We start from the raw sequence: 24772 nt of genomic DNA, 5'->3' as shown, positions 1-24772 counted from the left end.
TTGGTAAAAGAAATAGATGTGTAACTTTTCATCACAACAGGAACACTGTTTAATTCTGCCTCGCTTTTCTGCTTTGTTTTGGATTTGACAGCTACTGTGAAGCCAGCATTTAAACTTGTGGATTTGTAATTGAATTTGGTGTGACAATAAGATATTTGTTGCCAGACATGCAGCTGTTGTGTCACACATAAAGGCTTTTTATAACATTAGATGGACATTATTTTAGCTGTGTATTTCAGTGTGAGAGACTTCAGAGCTTGGAGAATGAGAACGTATCTCTACATAAACATACAAAGAGGTTTTAATAGCATTACAACTGCAGATCTTTCTTTTTTTAATCATTATTTTGTCCCCTGCAGTTTCCTACTAAAGAAAGATGAGAGCTGTCAGCTGTCAGTAATCTGCACTAAAAGTGCAGGGGTTATATTTTCCACACGAGCACATACCCCATACTGGACACTATTCCAAAAGTCAGAGAACTTTGTAGTAGCCTTCCTTCTTCCTTGATATGTGGGGAAAGATAAACATAAAGCAGGTATTGAAGAGCAGGTTGATAACACCCAATCGAACACAACAACTGCTGAACACACATTGGCATCTGTGTGTGTTCAAAAAGTGATCCGAGAGAGAAAAATCTCACCTCCTGATTGCTTTAGAGCATCCGGGTTAGCGTAGCATCAACCCAAGCTTGGAACAGATTAACCTTTCCTTAAGGTAAAGCAGGTCCTATCACCAGGCAACATGCTATTTACCACTCGCACGGCTTCTATTCCTGGTAGGATAAAATAACACTGCAATTTTGTTTCCTGTTAATTTGTTTTCCCCATGCTCCTATACTCACAAATGCAGACGTTACCAAATAGCAAACCTAAGTCACTTGATTTTATTAAGCCTGTAAAAAGGAGATAACAATTCTGGCACTAGCACACCCTGCTATATATAGCAGGGCTGAACTCCACTGTGGTCCTAGAGCAGGAAAATATAGAAGACAGCCCAACCAGTAACTTGGGGAGCTCAGAAAAAGCTATTTAACAGATCAGTACCTCATATCAAGCTCAGTGCCACGCCACGCTGCATGCCCACATGCCCAGGAGGACTGCACGAGGAAGAAACAAGCAGACTTCTGCTCACTTTGCAATTGGTGCCTTTACCCAAGTGGCCACCAATCTGCTCCAATGCTATAGGGAAAAAAGCCTTTGTAAAAGCAGAAAGTGCCTTGGGCTCTCTGGGTTTCCCAAACTAAATGGGAAGGAGTGCAGAGGCAGTGGGAGACCCAAGGTACTACGCATAATCCACTGTCAGCTCACAGCAGAGAAAATCCATTCATCCTTTTTCCTCCTACCTTTGTACTTCCACTATCAAACCCCAAAACAAAGCAATCAAGTAAAATCCCTAAAAATACGGGCTTTATGAAACAGAGGATACCTGAGTGGATAGAGGTAGAAAGAAGCAGCTTCAAAATGGAACCTTTTACTAACCTCACCAGATGAATGGGAACATTTTGAAACTCATAGTTCTTGGAAATGCCTTCAAAAAAAAAATAATGACAAATTTAACCAAGTTCATGCTATCTGCATAAGGGCAGTATTGTCCTCCTGCTGCATTGCCCAGCATCACAGTAGACTCCCTGCACCACGAGAAGGTCATGTTAACCACTCTGCATTTGGCTGAAGACTTCTCTTTCCAAAGGGCCTGTTGCTTTGGAAAACAAAAAATGACACACCACAGGCTCTGGCTGAGACGTCAAAAAAAACCCTAATGGGAAGGAGACAGTGTGCAGCTCCTGGGACAAGGCCCCTGAGCTGCCAAAAGTAGAGAAATCATCTGTAGTGTTTGGCCTAGAATCCATGCTCACACCTCTCAGATGGACAGCTAAATTTCCAGCACAAGGCCAAGCCTGCTCATCTGTGGTACCTACAGCATGGGCACATAGGAAAGACGGGTGAAGTGCTGCAGGACTGAGACAACGAGTGGACATCTGACCCCAGGATGCAGGTGCAGCAGCATGGAGGGTCCAGTCTTTGCTCCAATCTATCATGGCAGCTCTAAGTCAAAGCCTTAATGGACTCTTCTAGCAGTGCTTCTGCCACTGAAAATTCCATACCCAGCTCTTGCTGCACAACTGGTGGCTCAAAACTCATGAGCACACCAGGATACTTCTTGGCAGCTCCCACAGCCCATCATTAGTGGTTCCATATTAGACTTGTAGATTGAGGCTCTAGTTAATCAAAGCAAAATAATGGATGCAAACAATCCCACTTAGCCCAGAAAATAAAAGATGGAAGAAATGGAGGCACCTGGAGATCTAGTCTCCCCAAAAAGAAACACTTAACCCTTTAATGTGGTCACCTTCTAATCAGGAAGGACAAGAACACAAAGTCCAAGTCTCTTGGACGTAACCTCTAGCTTCCTCAGTCAACCTGGGGCATGTAGAGGTGGGGGAAGGCATAAAGGTATCACCTGCCAGGAAGGAAGCACATGCGTTATCAGCCTTGGGAATTTCAGAGCATATTTTTACTTATCCAGATGTGTTACAAGATGTCAAGAAATGCACTTTATTACCTTATGCCATACTTTCCATCCAGAAGGACAGGTATGTGCAGTAGACAGCAAAACCTTAGCACTTTACATCACCAAATACTGAACCATGAATGGTGAACAAGCAAACATCTCAATAAGAAAGGTGACCCTCCTTCCAATAAGACAAAAATCCATTATTTCAGATCCTTCTGACACTTTTCTGACCTTCCACATACATTTTTAGCGACTTCTCATTTCAAAGAGAGGAAGAATACGTGACAGCATGCTACATGCAGAGAAAACTACAGCCAAATGTTTCATAAAGAACACTGCCTTTCTTAACACAAGGTTCCACATTTCTCAGAATACTACATTAACCAATGTGATCAGCTCTCACTCTCTTACACAAACTATCAGAAGAAAAAGCAAGTTTGTGCAAGCTGGACAGTGGCAGCATGACAACTGGGCTACTCCTCAGAACCAGGCTAACTCTGAAGGTGCCAAACTCTTTACAGGCAGGTCTCCTACACACTTGGTTAACATCATATAGCTTGGTCTATCCATCTATCTGTGTAGGCCCAGACTTGATACATAATCTGGACCTGAGTTCTAAAAGGAGAATAGTCTTATCCTTGAAACCATGCAAGTCCTAGAGTAAGCTTACTCTGGGCTCATTACTAAATGCATATTTAAGTTAAGGAGCAAAAAGCACAATTCTTTCAGAGACAAAAGCAAGCTTTCCTCCACGTGACAGAACTGTGGTGCCTTCCTCATGCTTCTGGATCTCTGACACCAATGTTACACAAAAAGCTACATATATGTAAGCAGACAGTGAACATCAATCCTTCCTCTCAAAAAGGCTATGTCACTCCACAGTAAAGCCAATAGTTGTTTTCATTTATAAACTCAAGCACATGCCTAGACCCCAGCAACTATGGAGCCAGTTCCCTACTGCAATACAAGGAATAAAACTGCAAAGTTTAGAAAAATTTCCATTTACAATGAAATTTTGGCTCTTGAGTGGAAAACTTTTGGTGAGGAAGATGCTGAAACATATTTCTGCTTTTGAAAAGACTTAATTTTCTTAGCAAAATGCATTTAATCATTCAACTTTCTCCTGAAACAAAGCAAGCAAATGGCATTTTCAAGAATCAGAAATTAAAAGAGAGTGATCCACATTTGGTGTCAGACCTGTTCTAAAGTAAACACGCACAGCACAATACAGTGGTTACCTTTAGAAATGCCAGAGATCAACACTGCACGTAGCACTGGAACTCTTCTGGGTGAGAAGCCAGAGTACGCTTAGTAATGCTGTGTGGCTCTGGACAGATAACACAGCCAGGCAACCAGTAAAACCGGGCACAAAAAGCAGTGGTGACCAGGGTTGCATCTAAGGAATAAGGTGGTGACTGGGGAAGAACATGGATACAGCAAGGCTGGATGTCTGAGCACTAGCCCTGCTGGCTCCAAATTGTTTGGATTCCCTTAAAAAGAGAGGCAGGATATATATATATACACACACGCATATGAGAAAAACAACCCACCACACAAATAACTGCATGATTCACACCAAAAAACAGTGGGCAGGGACAGATAAATGGAATAAGCAACTAAAGGCTCGTCAGGATAGGGTGGTGTGACACAGCAGCAAGAGGGGAGGAGCAGCAGCTGGAACAGAGCTGCCCAGGTTCTGCAGGCAGGTTGGAGCACACAGCTGGGCACATGGTGAGCTGATATGTGAACGTGCGGCACAGACAGATGTGCTATGGAACAGCTGGCAGCTCCAGGGATGAAACAGAAGAAGAACTAGGCTACCAACCTCAAAGGCAAAGGACTTTCTGCACTGCCATCTCTGCTAGCACAAACTTGGCACTTGCACTGTGCATGCTTTCACCGTCCAGTTGTTTAGACTGAGTCTCTTCCCAAAGAGGTTCTCTGCCTTCTTTTTCTGCTACCCGTTTCAAGTCCACTTTCAAGGCTTTTGAGAATCCACCGGGAACACACAAAACACTCCAGAATCTTGCATTCCCAGGACAGCAAGAAAACAAGAAAAACCTGACCATCCTCATCTATACTAGTTATGGGCCAGTATTTTTCAACTCTCTTAATGCTCACTTTATTACTAGATACAGATTCTCATGTACAAAATGGAGCCCTGTCTGAAGTTTTAGTTATTTGTTTATTTGTTAATTTTTTATTGACAGAAATGAACTTCAGTTTGGTACGTTTTAATGCCATGCTCTCATTCTGGCACCCAGTTGATCCTAACTCCACTACTGCCATTGGTGAAGCTCACAGTTATCAGATGGGAGTGTTTGCCACGCACTGCTCTGTGAGATGTTTCAGAAAGAAAAATAAATACCATGTTCCTAAATAATTCATGTTTTCAGTAGTAACACCACTCACAAATCCTGATTTTATTTCATATATCACCTGGAGGAAGAAACGTTCCCTGCCAAACACAACAAAACAGATACTTCACACATAGATTTTTTTTCCTCTGTGTTATTGCCCTAAACCAGATCTCTCTGACATCCTCCAGCTTTTAGTGCAGCCCCCTTATGAGGGGGGAAATGAAATTCAAAGCTGCAACAAGCTGTCACTAACATGTTAGCGTCTCATTTACCTCACTTATGTACTTCATTGCCTTTCATTTGTTATTCATTCCCCAACTTATGTACTCATAAGTTTTGCTCCTTTACAGTTAGAGAATGAATTACAGTTGTTCTATTTAAAGCAGCACCAAGAAACAGAGTAAAATTAGCCCTGTAGACACAGGCTCTGCTATTTAAGAACAAGAGATGTTGGAATGTTTTAGCCATTTTAAGTCATTCTTGCTTTCCCCTGGAAGGCCCACACGAGCTGCCTGTTAAGGGCAGAGCTAAAAGCAGGAGCCTGGCCTGGCCCCAGCTCCCACACCGAAAGGAGCAAAGGCTGCCCAGGCCTGACCTCGCTGCCGTGAGAAAGCTGCAAGGAGATGTTCACATCGATGCACAGCACAGGGCTGTATTGCAGCAGGCACTGCCCTTTGGGAACGATGGCACTGGGAAAGCCCAGGGGACGGTCTGGGATGACCCTGAAGTGTAAAGGAGGGGCTCTGGGGAGGCAAAAAGCCTTTCAAAACAACATCAGCAAAGGCCACAGTTGTACGTATACTCCAAGCAGGCACCAGCTGATGCTGGTTCTGAACGAAGCTGTCCCACCTCCCACCCAACCATCTGCTTGTTTCACTGCCACTTGACGCCTTGTGCCAGCGCAAGGAGCTGCACAACCCAGACAGAGCGACGATACTGGGCAAAATCCTCTTCCTTTAAGGTGTTCTAGGGAGGCCAGCTCTGCCTGCGTTGGTCGCAAAGAGAACAAAGGGAGCAAGAGCTCATCAACTGGGCCTCATTCTCTTCCATTTGGCTCACAGAAATTAACCGTAAATCGTCACAACACACCCGCAGTAATAATAAGGAAATATTTCCTAATAAGGAATAAAAACTGAATATTGGAGTTGTTCTGCACTCCAGGATTTCCTGCCATTCAAGGAGGGCAGCAGCAGGCTCCCAGAGCACCAGGCTGAGATTCAGCCCCGCTCTGCTTCCAGCAAGCACCACGGCCGGCAAGTGGAAATGCCTTTCCCTGACAGGAAACAATAGAGGGCGGGTAAAACTGTGCATGCATACACATAGCTAGATACATATATGACACCTGTAGATGACCGTCTACATGAGCTATGCATAAACATAAATATACATGCACGCTTAAAACAGTTACTTCTAACTTTTGCTTTCACAAACGTTAGGACAACAGCTATTAAAGTCTAAGATCACTAGTAACAAATCACTTCCATTTCAGCTGCATGTTAGTCAACTTTTAAGGACACGTTTACTTTATTGATTGCTCTGTCCTGCAGTTAGGAGCACAATTTGGAGACATCCTGTGCTTAGAACATTCACTTAGTGTTGAACAACTTGTAGGGACATACAATACAAATAAATATCATGAGCTCAGCTCTTGCAAATAACCCATTTTATTTTATTTGCAGAAAGCCTTTTTCAGACATCCCAATCACTTGGGTTTCAATACCCATTACAATTATTATGTGGGCGGCTGTAAGACAGACAAACACACAGATCCCATTAATCTCACGTGGAGAGAGGGGGAAAAGTAAAGAAGCTGTACGTCAGCTCAGTCAAGCAGGCTGGAGGGTAGTGCTGATGCTGAGAACAGACAGGAGCTTGTAAACAAGACGGAGAACGACTTTTTACACAACCTGACAGTGATACAACAAGGGGGAATAGTTTTAAACTAAAAGAGGAGAAATTCAGATTAGTTGTTAGGAGGAAGTTTTATACTCAGAGGGCAGTGAGGCCCTGGCACAGCTGCCCAGACATGGATGCTCCATCCCTGGAGGGTCTCAAGGCCAGGTTGGATTGGGCAGCCTGAGCTGTTGGTTAACATCCCTGCCCGCAGCACAGGGTTGGAGCTGAGTGGGTTTTAAAGCCCCTACCAACCCAAACCATTCTGTGATTCTACCCACATGCTGTGATGCCTTCCAGGCAGTGCTCCAAATGGAGGTCAGCTTTGTCAGCACCTTGAGGGCTCAAAGCGTAACACGTGCTAGACAAACTCAACTAGCAGCTCCACACACAGCCCACTCTCATTCTTAAGGTCTACCTAAAGTGATGAATTTCACTTTACTAGCAAAAAGAGAAAGGAATAGCTTGCTGAAAAGCTAACAGTGCTGTGCAGTGAAATGACATTTCAAAGTTTGCTTTAGCTTACTTCCATCTGTTCTTTCGTTTGACCTTCCCTAAGTTTCATGGCCGTGCAAATCACTGTCCTCTTGAAGGAGTTTCTTGGTTTTAGATGCTTTTACCTCCTGAAGTAAATGCATTCACACGCACCTAAGCATTTTCTCAGCCTTTAGTTGGCACTTCTATCCAGATGGATTCAAGAAAACACTGTTTTAAGACCTGCTAAATCAACTTGCACATAGAAGCCCAAGCGCAACATTTTGCTGCAATGTTTTGGATCATTAAATAACTGTGGACAGAGCAAGATCAACATTTCATAGGTCACCAAACAAACAAATTTGTTTATTTGTAAAAACCAGTAAGTAACAAAGGAGGAATATTATACTCGGGTGTAACAAAACGTCCCACTTCAAAACACAGACATCTGTCAGAAGGTATAATCTAATCACAGATGGTATCTCCAAGTCTGGCTCTTTGGTGGCCAAGAGATACAACTTAAAGTAGCAAAGAACAGGAGGAGTATCTAATGAGACGATTGCATAAAGTTTCCTCGAAATGGCAATACATTTTCAGCTTTGATACAAGAAAACCAACTCTTTAATGTTAGGGAAAAGACTTTGCATTTTCTAAGGAGCCTTGGGAGAGAGAAGCAGAGAGACTTCACCTTGGAGAACCTGGAGGGATTTTTATACTGAATTGTACAGCAAGATAAAGGCTACCAAGTTTATTTTCTTTTTTGCTTGGTGTATGCACAAAACCCTGACTTTTGCAAGGCTCTTTTTCGGTCACATCAATCAAATTAAATATAGTAATTAGACATGATCAGCCTGAGCCAGCAAAGGAACTGGCTGCTAAATGAGATGCAGAACATCAATGACCGGTGATGGCCTGCACAAAGCCTGCAGCCAAGGTTAATGAGCACAACAGATCCCTCTGGCCTTCAAAGCTACAAATGCAGGTAACGAATCTTGTTAGTACATGCAATCCTGGAGGGCAGATGTTTGAATGCCTGTTTGAATCCCACTACAACAGTTAATTTCTCTAACTGTGGCTTTTGGAGAAGGAGACGGCTGTTGGCACATAAAGCAGATGATCACGATGATGCTCAGAATACAGAAAAAAATGTGAACGGTTTTCCTGTATCCAGCTCCTTAAGCAACCTAGACTGCTGTCTGAAATGTCTATTTGCTACTCCATTGGTGTCCACTCATCACACATGGCACTGAACAGGTATTTCAGTTCAGACTTCCCAACTGCTTCCTTACCTCCATCCTCCTTCCCACAAGCCCCATTGCTTAACGCCACATCTGCTCATCTCTAGGGCTGAGGTGTATCCAGGAGTGCTTTGTTACAGATGTGTACATATACATAACCCCTCCTATCTCCTACACACACATATACACCCTTCCAGGAAGATACGGGATAGGAATAAAGAAAAAAGATAAATGAAAAGAGGATTTGTAGCTAGGTGAAAGACTACAAGGTTTGTGATAAGCATTAGGTTCTGTGGAAGGTCATTCTCCTGTCATGGACTGGAAAAGCTCATTCCAAATGTGTGGTATTTTCCATTAATCAGCCTTAAAGATGTGATTCAATTATCGTGTTTCTTAGTTAAAGGAAAAGAGAAGTAAAAGCAGGGTGTGAGCAAAAGCTCTGGCCATATCCAGCTGCAAGAAAAAGTGAAAGGGAAAGGGATTTAAGATATATGCTTATTTGCCTAAGGTTATAAAAGATACAGAGGCTTTGGCATATCCATGCCAAAGTAAAACAAGCTAAAATGGGCAAATTAAGAGATTTAAAAAATTAAAAGCTTGGAGAACATGATTTCATATGTTTTCAAGACTAAACTAATTATGACAATAATAAGAGAGCAAAATAACAGACTCTCTAGAAACAAGCCTTTCCTATCAATAACACCTTCAGAAAGGTCTTGCAACATGTGCTGAGGGCTAAGCATGCTCTCAACAGCTGAGAAAAGGAGCAAGACTCATCAGTAAGGAACACTCTTCATGCAACATATGTCACTTAAGATGCAAAGGTGCAGCCTTTATAAGAAGGCAGAAAAAAAATCCAACATCTGAGTTCCTGCAGAACAGCTCTCAGTGTTGCTAGTGTCGTTATGACTTCATACTACAAGCAGAGCAGAGGACAAGTGGAGTTACCTGCAGGAGGCCTAAATGGAAGAACCAATTCAGTACCAACAGTGTAAAGACGGAAATCAATGGAGAGACAAATAAAGAGGCCTTTCAGGCAGTGATGTCAATTGCTTGGGAAGTTGGATATAAGCAGCTATCTCCCATAAATAGTAACCAAGACAGAAAACCCAAATAAGCCAAAGGAAGAATGAGATCATTTCTACTTTTGAAATATTTAACATGAATATTCCTTAGAGGAATGAGTTCTGGGCACAAGGCACTTGCACAGAAAGGACAGAAATCACTGCCAAAATGTTGGAGTGTCAATGCAGGTATCTGAATTGCTTCTTAGAGAGAAAAGGAAAGAGGACCCTCCATGTCTCTCCCTCCACTTCTTTGTTGATGCTTCCCCTCCTGGCCATGTACTCCTACTATTTTCCTGACACTGCAGCAGTCTGCAGTGATGCAGCCAAAAGGTGAGTCAGACAAATGCAGCTGTCTGACAAAGCTCTGTCTGTGTTCTGGAAAAAGGAGACTGCTCCTTCCTAAAACCAGTGAGTTGCAGGCACCAGTTCCAAAGACATGACTAACTTAAAAATGTAGTGAAAGGGGAGTGATGGAGCATGCGGATCAAGGAGGAATGGCTCTGCCTCTTTGGCAGGCACCTGGATTTGGATCCCATTCAAGAAAGACCTGGATACACTTGCTTTGATGGGAGGACAGGATTGTCCTTTTTCCCAGTGGCCAGGCACATCAGGTGAGCTGTGAGTTCTACGTCATACCCTAACTCTGACAACTGGTAAGCAAATATTAACTCTCATCAATGAGACACATTCTTCTTGCACTAGCTTTTGTTGGCTCCATTTGGAAGAGGGCTGATAGAGGGGACAGCTCTACGCTGAAAAACTCTCACGTCCCCTTTACTTGAAGCTGCATCAAAACATAACACAATCATTTGAGTTTGATGAAAATGGTTATGGTGAGGCATATCATGATGACCAGCTGAACACCTATCCCCTAGGTGATGTCTCAGATCTGCTCTCCTCACAAATAACCTTACTTATATTCACAAAGATCAGGAAAGGTTTGCAGTATGCGCTGCTTCAGCTTGCACCAAAAGCCATGCCAGGTGCTCCTCCTGGGTGCTATTTGGTTTTGGTAGCATGTCAAACATCAGTGTGGAGAGGCAAGTTCAAACAGCAGTATTAACATGGATCACAGGTCTACGCCATGCAGGAGGCTTAACGAGTTCATACACACAAAGAACTTGGGATCTTCAGAAGAGAGAAGCTGAAGGAGAGTTAAAAAACTATTTATGAAAGGACTCATTTCAGCTGGCCCCAAAACCTTTAACGTGCACGGCCCCTTCCTTGTCACTCCACTTCTTTGAGCCATCCACCTCATCAGACAGGAGAAAGAGTTAACTTCTGCAGCCAACTGCAGAATGGCAGTGATCTGTGTATCACAGTTGAGAGGGTGTGCAGCAAGATAAGCAAGGCAGATGTTTTTCAGCGCTCCAAGGACAGAGCTGAAATCTCATTCTGATTTCAGAAAACGCATGGGAAAAGGAAATAGAGAGAGGACAATACTAACGTACCATAAGTTGCCAGGTTTTGTGATTGCATTTCCAAGCTGGGCTACACTCACCCTTGGCTTAATGTTGCAGCAGTGAATCCAACTGAAAGTATTCATTTGAATGAGTCCCCAGTCCATGTTTACACATTCTGTTGCTCACATGCAAATAACATTAATCAGCTGTCTTTTAAAGAAAGATAAACGCACAACAGTTGGGAAGTTCTACCAGTTTCCTGGTAAAGCACCAGGAATACACATAATATAAGGGATGTAGTTTGTCATGTTGATTTAGAGCAGGGGAAGGCAGAGGGCCTCTTAATTTCATGAATCACTAGAAAGTAGCTACATTCTCTTCACCTGAAAATATAAAGGGCAATAAAAAATACAACCACTAGCGTAGCAATGTAGCATTAGTACATAACCAAAATCATTTAAATTTGTGATTCCTCAGATGATTAATTAATGCTTCAATTGAGTCTTAAGACACATTTCACCTGCAGTTACATACAAAAATATAAAACCAAATAAAATGCTTTACTTTAGAAGTAGCCCCGGCACGCTGAAAAGGTCTGGGCAAAAGGCAGCACTTTCACACTTCCACACATCACTCCTCAGTTGATACTGAGATGTACCTAGGGCATATATAAATAATAAAAGTGTCATCACCCTCCCCAGGTCTAAGATGATAACAGTGGGATGGGAGTAGGATCTGGAAGCTAGTCTCTTTTTTAGTTTTTCTTTAATTTCCTTGAGTAAAATCTTATGAAATAAATCAGTAATAAAATAAACTACAGAAAATTCAGCAGATCCTGCTAGCACACGGCAACCACAGGGAATCATCAGGAGGGAAAGGGCCTTTCCTTACTTGCCCAAATCTGCAGAGTTCTCTTGGGGTTGTTACCAAGCCTCAAGCTATTTTCCTTTCCTTCAGGATATTTCTCCTGCTAATAATACCAGAATGCATCTCCCAATGAATTAGAGCCGCAAGCTTTATTCTGTTCCCAGTGTGATGTAGCTGCCTCCTGGCTTTCAAGCAAATTGTTTCACTCCTTTATATAATTTTCGATCAAACTCCTGAGGTACTTTACAAAAGTAAGAAATCAAAGCACACCGTTTTGTAAAGCAAGTCATCAGCAACATCATCACTGATTGTGAAGGAAAGTGATTGAAACCAGGCTCGATCCTGGGAAGACTTTGAGATGTAAGAGAAAGGAAAAATTTATCCAGAGAATCCTGCCTTGTAATAGTGCCTACAGCAGACTGGGGAACAGATTCCTTCCTACTCCAACCATTTATAGTAGTATTAAATAATAATGCTAATGTATCCAAGGTAAGCTTTAGGCTTACAAAGCACTCCTCATATGTAGCTTGCAAAATATCAGGGCAATATCAATCTGATTTCTAAAATGAGGAGACAAAAATCAGAGGATATAAAATATATATATATCTCATAGCTAAGTTCAGTGTTCCTCAACACTCATCTAAATCATTCTCTTGTCTGATGTATACACAAGTATTACTGCCTACAATCCCTTCTGCTTTTCATATCTAGAGAATCATCAGTTTCACAGGATCGTTAAGGTTGGAAAGACCACGAAGATCTACAAATACCACAGATTTTTCAGTGCTGTGAGCAAAGCAGCAAACACCCCTATGACCATCTTAAGATTTAAAGAAGAAAACAAAAAGGAAAAAAAAAAAACCACAACCAATTACACAGCACCACAGCAGAATCTAAAGTACAATGTGCAGCTTATGTAACCTAAAGGATGAGCTGAGAAATGGAATCATTGCATCAGTCCTGACTCTTGTCTTCCGTTTAGTGTTACAGTCAGATCAGGTCAGCACTGAGGAAAGGCAAGCTGTTTCTCTGGCAAGCCTTCACACAGGTACGTGATTGTAAAATACTGTTGGTGCACTTAAGAAAGATGTTTTATGGAGCTGCTTTTAAGCTAACACTAAATGGCATAATGAACTACGGGAAAAACTAGAATTACACAAGGAAATTGTGGGGGGGAAGCAAAGAACAAAGCTCAGATGACCTGAGCCCTGGGCTCTTCAGAGGCACGCCTGCCTGCTTATGCTTGTGTTTACACTGCACCCTGGCACTCCTGCAGCTGTGATTGAGGGAGCATAGTCTCATGTTCTTCCAGGAAAAAAATACATATACACATATTGTATACACATACACACTCCAGCTACACTGCTGACAAAACAAGAAGTCTGTGAATTCACTTGTTTTTGCATGTACCTGCAGGGATATTTTACCATGGTGAGGCCAGTGGATTTTATTATTGAAAGTTCATCTGCCATAGGAAACCACTCAGAAGTCACACTCACACAGCAGACAGGAGCAGCTATAGGCAACCAGGCCTGCACAACTGAAGGGCCACAGGGGCCTTGCTTGCTGCTGTCTTCTCTCAAAAAACAAGCCAGCCTTTGTTCTGTTGCAGTGGCACGGTGCTAAGAACTCACCCTTGTGAGGTAGAAGCAAACACCTCCTCCTATGGCACCTCAGAGGAAGCCCTTTCTGAAAGGGCTTTCTTACCCCTGTTGACTACAGAAGTAGGTTCTGATGACTAACTGCCTTGTATATGCAGCCTTTAAACTTTCAAATGAGGACAGATGAATCCTGCCTGGCAGCTGATACAATTCCAGCCCTCAGCACGATGATCGTACCTGGAATTCATCTTCAGATTTAGCAATTTGCTTCTCCCGATCTTGTCAAAAACCCATAACCATTGGCCAAGTCAACAGCATGCTTCTCAAACACTTCTTGAAACCAAACAGCAGTCCTACGGCATGGATTTCAATTCCAGTTAAATATGTTTTAAGTGTCAAATAAAGCCAACAGATTTGGTGGCATTTGGGTGCTGCCCAACAGAGCAGCAGATGAGAACTGGAAAATAGTCTCTAACATGGATACACCCAACTCCCAAAAGCCTCCAGTGAATTGGAACCTGACTGAGGTTTGAGCATCTTGTCATTTCTACATCCTTTAACTCTGGGCATCTCACAGACAGTAAAAATATCTTTCACAAAGAAAGAAAGAAAGATTTGAAGCTCCCTATATAGCATTCGCTAAAAATACCTCTTTGGAGACATCCTTTGCCAAGTAAGTGCCAAAAGAACAAAGGCAGAATTATAATGTTGAAATATTTGTAATGTGTGTTTGTTGTGTTTCTTGTGAAACGTGGCTGGCAGTTGGAGATGGCGTCTTTCAGCTCAATGGTCTGGTCCAAGCACTGACTGGAAGCAGCTCCTTGGTGGCTTATGTGAAATGAGTCAATGGATCTCCATCCAGCCCTCAATAAATTAGGAACCACAAAAGCATATGCAATAGTCACTTCCTTTGTTCATACCATTTGAAAGGCCAAGGACTGCATAAAGGTGGGAAAAAATGAATAATCCTCCCTCAAAATAGCATGTTTCTTCAAAACATGGATTGTTTTTACCAAGCATCTTTTGTGAAAGCATCCCAGTGCCTTTTATAGAAATACGTAACTCAGTTGAGACTCTAAAAAAAAAAAATACATAGGTCGCTTCAAAAGTAATGCCTCCAATTTATTTTCACAGAAACAACAACAGATACAAACAGCCCTCATACATGTAATTCCACACTTTCTCAGTAGGAAAAAACAAGACCTGCTGGCCTTCCACATGCCACAGCCGTGCAAAAAGAAGGCCAGTCAACAGGAACATTCTCTTGTCACATGCTAACTGCATGTCTGCTTTCCAGAGCCAGGAAAAGCTTAACAGTTCAGTATTTTTCCTTAAGGAAGTTTAGCATACAAATATAGACTCTCTTTGAGCAAACCACTCATATATATATCATCATGAATTTTGGCCTAATCTCTTGCCAAAAAAGAGGCACGAAGCAAGTAACTGAAACTTAGAACACTAAGAGAAAAATAACAGCATCTTAAATTTCTAAAAGGAGTCATTTTAAGAGGATACAAATAGCATAGGATCAAATGCTTTGATCACAAACTTAATTCCTCACAATAAAACCTCATGCCCCCTGAAAAATCACCAAAAATTTCCACAAATTAACCTGCTTGGAATTCAGAGCAGACGTTTTGAGGGAGGAAAAAAAAAGAAAAAGGAAAAAAAAAAATTAGAAACGAAAACACCAACACCTATTTGGTGGTATTAACTAATCTGAACTCTGTTACATCTGGATGACACAACTGAACATAGACAGAGTTAATATTAGGAAACTGGTGCTGCTTCACAAATTTAGGAATGCCAGCTGAACAAAAAGAAAGCATTTCATTCAGAAAAGATGAAAGCCTTCTAAATTTTGGTGCTTCAGAAACAGCTGCCGAACCAATTGAATGATGCCTGTGAAGCATGCAGGGTCAAACGTGGCCAGAACCTCAAAGAGCACAGGCTCTTTCAGTGTTGAAAAAGGACTTACAAAGAGACCTTGGTACATTCCTGTACTCTTTTCTCTGCCTGGCACTTCAAAAAATACCCCCAACACCTAAAACAGAGGCTGGATTATCCTTTGTCAGCCCTCTCTCTTGAAATAGATGAGAATTATGCCACCATATCCAATATGGGAAATGGTTTTTGCCTGACATCAATAAGGGAGGGTTCTTGCTTAGAAGCAGCATTAAGATATCATAGAAAGTCAAGAATTGCAAAGATGCTCATGTCTATTGATGCAATTGTCACTAGCAAACATTGATTTAGATACCATTAATCTGGAAAGCCATTGAAATGCATTTACTGCAGTCCTTGTGAGAAACAGAGATAGCTATTTTTTACTTCAGTTAGAAGTCCCGCACTTTTCATCAAGCACAAGCTACATTCCTGACCTAGGCAGAGAAAAGAGAAAAAAGCATAAGCAGGCACAGTGCTTACCACACCATGAGCAAAATATCCCCTATTTTGCTCCCTGGATGTCCACATACAACAGGAGCCTACTCCTCTAAGTGACTTCATCTTGTAAATCCAAGGCTTTGTTGACTAGATGATCACCACCCTTGAATAGAAGGAAGCTGCACCCTAAGCACATATTCAGATGTTCCAGACAGAAGTCTGGTATTCCAGCTAAGGCAAATGTGGGATTTACTCTGCACTGGTCTTACTGTGGTTTATTTGCAATATCTGTAGGAGATTTACTTGAGAATTCAAAGAAAAGGGGGATGGGTGGCCCTTAACTTCTTCGCAGTAAAATGCAGCCTTGCCTTGGCAGCCAAGAGAGGGAGAGGAAGCACTTAGATTCCAAAAGAACAGAAGAAAATCTCATCAAGCGACTGCAGTCTTCAGCTGCATGCAGTGCACATTCATTTCTGCTCTCATATGCCTTTAGATAAGCTTACACTCTTAGTACATATGGAGTCACTGATCATTCACGATGACACAACTGCTTTAAAGCATTTTGGCAAAAGGACCAAGAAAAGACATTTAGTTGTGTTTCTCAGACTGAGGAAATTACAGTCAAACGGAAATACAAAAGACACTGTCAAATAAGACTAGCCTCAAAAATGTGCTTCTACATTAAAAATAAATACAGAGAACACTAACAGGTTTCAGTTACTTTAAAAAAAAAAAAAAAAAAAAAAGGAATATAATCTAATGGAAGCTGTTGTAAGAGTTCTTCTCTTGTAGCCTTGACTCCCCCACAAAGGCTCAGCCCACATCTGGGGGGTCAAAACCTGAGACTGAGATGGGATGGTAAAACATTAAGCTATCTCTCTCCATTTTGGTCTGATAAAAAGGGCAGGAAGAGGTTAGCTAAAATTACTCATCTTTATCACAATATAACTATTTCCATTCCAATCGCCTTATGATTGTTTTTTGTTTTCTTGACTTTATTATTTCAATGCTTTCAAATATAACCATCTACAATATGCATTAAAATGGATGTGCATCTACTTAGTTTTTATCTTTTTCCTAAAGCAGAAGGAACTGCGAGCAGCAGTTGAAGTCAGTGGCGTAGGTCAGGGTATGTTAAGACATGGTATATTCTCTCACATCTGGTCTGGATCACCTGTTTTTCCTAAACACAGAAATTAATTTGTTGCTGTGCTTTTTCCCCCCTTTGCTGACATATCATTGTCATAGATGTCAGTGAACAAAAGTAAAGAATTAACATTAATATGGTGCCCCGTGTTATTAAATAGGGCTCAGTGGTATCCAAGTGGAGCCAAAAACTCTGTGGAGTCATGAGTGAACAGCAGACAATGCTTTCAGCACAGACTTGGACACATTAAGTCAACCTGAATGTCCAGTCTGAGACTCACAGCACCATCAGGGGATTGAATATATCAGTACAGTACTCATTTCCACTTCTCATGGTGACACAGCCCAGAGCAGTAAGTCTTGGAAGATAAAGAGGAAATATCACTGCAGGCATTTTTGATGTAAGCTCACTTGCATGTAAATTACATCCCAGGTGCACTAATCAGCCCTCTGGAAACACAGAGATTTACATGCTCATACTGATTAGCCAGTAAACACATTTAAATCCTCACCTGGACAGCTCCTTTCTTTTCATATTACCTCCATGCCAACACAGCTGAAAGCCAAATTTTAATCCCACAGCTTCATTCTTTTGTAACACTATTTTACTTACGTGGCCTCAAACTTGGGAAAGTTTTGCATTTCCTTGTGCACCTGGGGCACACAGTGACTTCACTGTGTTCCTTCCTGTGGGAGGGATGGACTGCTAACTACTGAGAATGAGCCTGTCAAGAAACGGTGCATGCTACAACACTGGAAAGAAGCAAAAAGAACATTTTCAGCACCTGTGAAGGTTTGCCAGCAAAGCTTGAAAATCTAAAGCATTACACTGCTTTTTTCTTCTCCCTCCAACTTTATCCTTGGCTCATGAAAAAAAGAAAAGAAACGAAAGAAAGGAGAAGGCTTAAAAGGAGAAGTAAGGAAACTTTAGTATTCACCCTTCAGCTTCCTACCCAAACTGACTGGTTTTGTGTTTCCAGATCTTTCTCTCTCCCCCCAATCAAATTACCCTTTTATTTATTTTGAAATGAACTGTCTCTAACTACGATGCCATCACTTGCCCTCAAGAACTCGCATTAAAGTACATGTTCTACAGGAGTATAAGGAACAAAAGAGAACACAGAACCTCTCAAGTGCAGCCAGTCTACCAGATAATTATATGTATGGCTGTTTATCGTAGAATCATGGAACGGCCTGGGTTGAAAAGGACCACAATGATCAAGTTTTAACCCCCCTGCTATGTGCAGGTCACCAGCCACCAGACCAGGATGCCCAGAGCCACATCCAGCCAGCTTTGGATGCCTCCCTCCTGTACCATAACTCTGACATTTCTAAACTGCAGTCCACATTTACCATCAGCAGCACGTGGACAGTCAGTGGGACAGGAACTTGGGGTTTTATTTATTTTTTTATTTAAATCAAAGGCACACGATGGCCTCAGAGCATATTGTGGGCTCCCAACAGACTGTTGCTCACTGAACTTGAGAACCGCAGCCTCAACTCCTGTTGCTGTGTAACCACACCATGACTTGCACAGCTCAACCGCAGCAACAGCCGTCGCAGCCAGAATCATCTGAAGAAAACCATGGGCACCTTCAGTTGACGTCAGTTTCACACACATCTCTTCTAAATAGATACTAAAAGTCATTCATACTCATGTTTTACACTACATACATGTTTTTATTTTGTCCGTGGAGATTTCCATACTGTCTCATCACTATATCTGTTTGATGTCACAGCCATATTTTGCACTCTGTGCTTTTCAAATACTTCAAGGAAATACTATCCACTCCATAGATTTTTGTTCATCTTTGTTTTTTCTCTGACTTCAGACTCAGTTACCATCAGGAATAATTCAAAGCATAAGCAATTTACAGGACACAATTCCAAGAGTTCTTAAATAATTATCTTTAAAGTAAAATTAATAATTACTTTTTTAAAGCTTTAATTGCTGCTTTTACAACTGAGCAGCAAAGTCACCAAACCAGCACACAAACAAGTCAAGATGCTCATATAACACGTATTTTATATAAACTCTCCTCTCCCATTAAATGAGAAGATAAACAGGCCAAGATAGGGTAACAGTGTCCATAGAAAAGTTAACCAGAGAACCTACCCAAAGCATTTCAATATAAAATGGTCATCTACATTCCTCGCTCTTGATGTACCTAGGAGTTGAATTCATGAAGAACTGTTATAATAAACCTTGCACCTCTGCCACTTGTATAATATGATGCAACGGAGCCTGTTAAGACTGGGGCAGAACTAAACTGCAAGACTTTACCAGAAGCTTTATTTACAATATATTCAAGTTTTATTCCTTCCATAAACTTGAATGTTTCCAACCCTATATTTAAAGAATAAAAACCTTCACGTCTTTCCTACAAGGTTTGCAGAAATGAAGATCCATGCTGTAACTTCAATAAATAAAGGAAATAAATTATTTGAAACCATAAGCAGATGGCAAAATTAAGCAAGAAAATTTTTCTTCAGCACAGCAAAGCTTTCAATTTACAGAAGTGAAATTTGGAAAGCTGGTCATGAAGAATATCAGCCTGCTGATCCCAGAGTACCTCACCACTGCATTGGACTAACCAAGCACCAACAAATCCAGCCACAAAGATGCACATTAATCCCACCAGCAGCGATAAAACCCCTTTCTCTCAACTAATTCTGGAAGTCAGATTTCACCCTCATGCCTTCCAAAAGACACCATGTTACAAGCCTCACCATAAGGGCAATTTACTTAGTACCTAATTCTCAGTAACTGTGTTTGCTCCTGTTAACCAAGTGCCATTACTCCACTAAATCGAACGCCCTTCAGCAGTTGGCTGCTACATGTTTGGAACAGCCATCTCTTTCATGGCTATAAGACTGCCTAGCATCCTACAGAGAAGCTCTAAAACAGAACAAAATTCCCCTACGGTTCCAGATGTTAGGACCTGTTAAATCATAATTTTAATCACTGTTAAACACTGACTTTGTTCTCTGGATTCAATTTTTGTACTTTGTAAAAACAGGTATGCCCATTAAATTTGTATCTTGTGATTGGATTTGTTCTCCTTTCCTGCTCTGCCAAGTGCTAAACAGCACAAAACTGAAGAATCTCTTTAACTTCAAGAAACAACAGCTGTCTTAAAACAATACAGTACAATGCTTTTATCTGTGGAATTATAATGTAAGCTGTCCCCTCCACATAGGACTCAGCACGCTAAACATTAATGACATTTTAAGTGGAACAATCCTTTCATCATCAGGCTGATATTTGGCTGGTGTTCCAGTTACCTCCCTTGTAAGGCACCAGTGAGAGCAAAGGACAGGGACCACATTACGCAACCATCGCTTGTTAAGAAAGAAATAAATAAAACAAATTTTGAGAAACTCCTGTGATAAACTTTTTTTCCATCATAGAAAGCAACACAGAAGGAGCCTGATGGTATTGGACTACAGGCTGCTATTTCTACCTGGCTAATGTGGCAAACAGCCACACCTGAGGGCAGCTCCTGCATCCTCCACATTTTGGTTCAGATCTAGTCATTTAGCCACAAATAGTTTTTCACTGGGAATTGAAGTGGAGACACAAGGCCATGTCTGTGTCCTGTCAACCTCACCTGTGCCCTCAGCTGTGATCCATGGAAACTTAGGTGGTTCATCATCAATTCAGCTCCAAACAATAGTGAAGTGTTTCTGGGGGAATGTAATCTGCATGCTGGCAAGCTGGTAGAAAAAGAAAAATAATGATCTCTCCTGTAGACAACAAAATACCTTTTGGAATTTAACTACCTGTTCAGCTCTAAGCAAGTTCATCCTTTACCAGTATGCTCATAACACCAAGGCTTTCTATCAGGAGAAGCTATAGGTGTTTCGTCATCACACAGCAGGCGTGTCGGGCCTCTCACAACATCAGATTCAGCTCTATTCATCCTGAGAAGGAACAAACCACCAAGCAGTAGAAAAGAATGATCTTTGGGAATGTCTTCTTTATCCAGCAATCCCCACTACAAGCATGGACTCATTATTAGTAACGCCAGCAAACTCTAAGCTTGCATACACGACAGAAGCAATCTACCTTGGCAATGAATCCTTTTCCTACAGAGCAGACTTGAGTTCCCAAAAACAGCAGTCAGGCAGGACGAGGACACCCTTGTTCTCACTGGCATTCCCAGCACAAACGTGCTACATATGTTGCTCATCTGTTGCACTGGGGACAGGGAAACAGGACACACACCCGGCATACTCAGAAGAGCGCATCTAAACATGCTCAGCTCCCCACTTGTGCCAGCCATCTTTCTTTTGCTGGTCCTTCATGCCTCCCTTCACAGTTAAGTTTTAGGATACTTGTTGATACTATGGAGAAGCTCAACCTGTTTGTACCAGACTATTACTTAATACTGCCAGCTCTTTGGTACTGAAAGGTGAATAGTCATCTCTGCTTTTACTTCCTTAGGAGATTTTACAAGGGTGGACAGTGATAGGACAAGGGGGAATGGTCTTAAACTGAAACGGGGAGGTTTAGGTTAGATATTAGGAGGAAGTTTTTCCACTCAGCAGGTAGTGACACACTGGAACAGGTTGCCCAAGGAGGCTGTGGATGCCCCATCCCTGCAGGCATTCAAGGCCAGGCTGGATGTGGCTCTGGGCAGCCTGGTCTGGTGGTTGGTGACCCTGCACATAGCAGGAACTGGATGATCATTGTGGTCCTTTCCAACCCAGGCCACTCCATGATTTTTGTTGTTATGAAATCCCATTTGCTACTATTTTACATCAGCCACTGTTCCCTTTTACTAGTAAAAATACAGAAGACAACTAACCCTCTGATGGCGACAATCTCATATAAACAATCTCCCAGTTATTACACTGAAGTTCCAGGTATCTGATTTTGCAGTCATATTCTACTCAGCTACAATTCACACTAAAATGTATTTCATCTAAAAAACTGCAAGTTTGTTTGTAACTATACCAGCCATATACATCAGAAACTAAGTTATAAATTCACCACTCAAACCAGAATGTAAAAATTAAGCAACAAAATTACCAAGAAATCAGAAAATCAGATGATTAACACGTAGATTAATACTTCCCTAATTTGGTGTTTTATTTACTTTTTTTTAAACAACCTGTACACAAAAGTATTAGGTGAAATGTTAATGCAAGCTTCACAAAGCGACCCAATTTCACAAGCAGAAGACAGTACTTACTAAGAGAATTGCCTATCTCAGTGATCTCCGTGCTGATCAAATTACCTGTGACAAGGAAAGTAAGTTCTTCCCAATAAATTCATTCGTCCTTTTAGTCCCTGTTTTGGTTTCACTGTTGTCAAAGAAAAACAAACTGTTCTGTTGTTTCCTCACGCAGACGCAGGAGCAGCAACACTGCCAAAAGTTCCTCTGTAGTATCAGACTACAGAGCTGCAGGACTTTTTGTACCAATCAAACAATCCAGCCTGCTCTCCTGCATTTGGATAGAACTACCTTTTTATCCTTCTGGAAGAGATCCCCTCACCTCGCATGCACTTTACCATAACTGATTCACACTATGCACAAAGTAACTCCTCCCTGAATTCACACCCCGCAGGGTGAGATTTGATTACCCTCACTGTTTATACAACAAAAAGAAGTGTTTGCGATCGTTATTTCATCGCTGGACTTCAAACAAAATCCTGTATCAACCTACCCAAGGAATTAAGACTCAGTTACTTACCAAAGCCACATGTTCATGCTACGGCAATGTAATCACTAATGCTGGCCTGTCTGCCCTAAGTGCAGCTATATGTTGAAACGAGCTGGGAACAACAGAAGATTACATGATTATGTGGACAATACTACGCTTGATTTATGTCCACAGTCATTATCTAAGACACATAAAGCTTCTTTCTGGGGGACTAAAAGCAAACCATTTGTCATATAATATTAGCTTAGTCTTTGTGCTGATGAATACCGTATTTGGAGAAGCAATTCCTTTCATTGTAATTTACAAGCTCTTCTGACAATACAAATATCAGAGTTTATCAATTGACCACATTTTAGCTAAACCCCTGCTCTGTCCTGTTGGTGGCAGGGGATTTTTATTAGAATAAATGGGGGCTAAGTGAAAATTGAGTTTAGAGGGAAAAAACAAGGTTTAAAAACATTACCAACCCACCGCCTGCTCAGGGACAGTAGGCAAAGACAATGCTCCTCAAACAGTGACTAAGATTCTTGTGGTCACTAAAGAACTCAGGAGAGATCTCGAGCCACAGAAGGTAGTTTAAATGATAAAAAGAAAAAGTAAAATAAAGTTATCCAGCATTCAATTACACTGATTATATACTAGGGACAGTGATGGCAAGGCCAGGTTGGATGGGACCCAGGGCAGACTGATGCACTGAGTGACAGCCCTGCCCATGGTGGGGGTGTTACTGGGTGGGCTTTAAGGTTCCTTCCAACCCAAACCATTCTGCAACCACATAACTCATCTATAGAGCGTGATCACAGCCTGTCTGTCACCTGGAGAACTCCCAGCACATTGGGTTTGTTTGGTAGCACTGCAGCTAACCCTTCCAAGTAACATTCAGACTGATACTGTTCCACCCAAGCTCCTAAAGAGCAAGCAACTGAGTGAAAGCAATTTTCAAGACTTCTGTCTGTTTTTCAGTGCACAACGCGGTAAGGTTTATTAGCGTTATAACCCCTCGTAAATAAGAGTTCTCTACTTCGAGCAACTACAGACAACTCAGCAAACACCAAGTGGGTGTACACGGCACAGGCCCACACCGGCGGCACTCAGAGCAAGCTTCAATGTTCTACAGCAACTCAGAGGCAAACAACACGAACATACCCCAACAGTTATGAGGAGAAACGCGTTCTGCCTTTCTTCCAAGCCAGCCTCAAGCACTGATGCTCACCCAGGGGTTGTTGTATCAAGGCTCTTTATACCTGCTCGGGATTTTGCTTAACATCTTCGTGCTTAACTTTTACCTAAGTCAGCGCACAGCGTCCCGGCACACGTCACAGGCCCCATTCAAAACTCCTACAGCTCAGGCAGGGGTTACAGAACCGGGCTGTGGATTCATTCACCGGAGAGAGAGAGAGCAAAACTACTCGGGGTTTGTTATTATTACCCTGTAAGCGTATTACAGAGACAAACGCATCGCTTCATTTATCTGCCCTTTGCTAAAGAGGGCAAAGCACCGTCCCTTCCAAAAGCGGTCGCCAGCCCCACGGCCCGGCCCCACACCGCCGGCTCCGAGGGCGACAGGCGGCACGGAGCTGCCTCCTCCGCCACGGAGCCGTCCTCTGCCCGGCGTTACGGCGATGGCTGCCTCGCGGCGGGGGGAGGAAGCGGCGGATTTCCAGTCGCCGCTGTCAGGGTCTCACCTCCCTCCGCTCCGCTCCCCAGGGCCGAGCGGAGCCCCGAGACGCGGTGCTGCCCGCGGCACTCACCTCCGCCCTCTGCTCGCTGCTGGCTGGGCTGCCCGACTGCTCGCTCGCCGCCGGCGCTGTGCGGGCACGGCCCCCTCCTCCGCGCTAATGGCAAGAGGAGGAGGGCGGCGGGAGGGCCAAGGCGGAGGGATGGATGTTTACTCGGCGGCTCTCGCGAGAGCCCGGCGCCGCCGAACCGAGTTGCGATTGGCCGCGGCCCCGAGGCCCCACACGGCCGCAGGCAGGTGCTGCGCTCCCGTCCCTGCTCCGTCGTGGCAGCGCGGCACAGCGGCCCCGTTTCTGCCCCCGGCTCCTTGCTTCGGGCTGCGCTCCTGTGAGGGTGAGCGTGAGTCCAGAGGAGGGCCACGAAGATGATCAGGGGGCTGGAGCACCTCCCCTATGAGGACAGGCTGAGGGAGTTGGG

At 42.7% G+C, this 24772-nt stretch overlaps 1 protein-coding gene across 1 annotated transcript in view; it reads right to left on the bottom strand.

Moving 5' to 3' along the window:
* STK38L (serine/threonine kinase 38 like) overlaps positions 1 to 24510 on the bottom strand; it is a 43582-nt gene extending 19072 nt beyond the window's left edge. Inside the window, exon 1 of the mRNA XM_015868874.2 lies at positions 24370 to 24510. The gene's annotated coding sequence lies outside the window, so the exon portion shown is untranslated. The remainder of the gene's footprint in view (positions 1 to 24369) is intronic.
* Between the last annotated feature and the right edge of the window lie 262 nt (positions 24511 to 24772).

The sequence above is a fragment of the Coturnix japonica genome, chromosome 1 (assembly GCF_001577835.2).
Source record: "Coturnix japonica isolate 7356 chromosome 1, Coturnix japonica 2.1, whole genome shotgun sequence".
NCBI lineage: Eukaryota > Metazoa > Chordata > Aves > Galliformes > Phasianidae > Coturnix > Coturnix japonica.
Note: the sequence above shows the minus strand (reverse complement) of the source record. Positions and strands in the feature narration are given on the sequence as shown.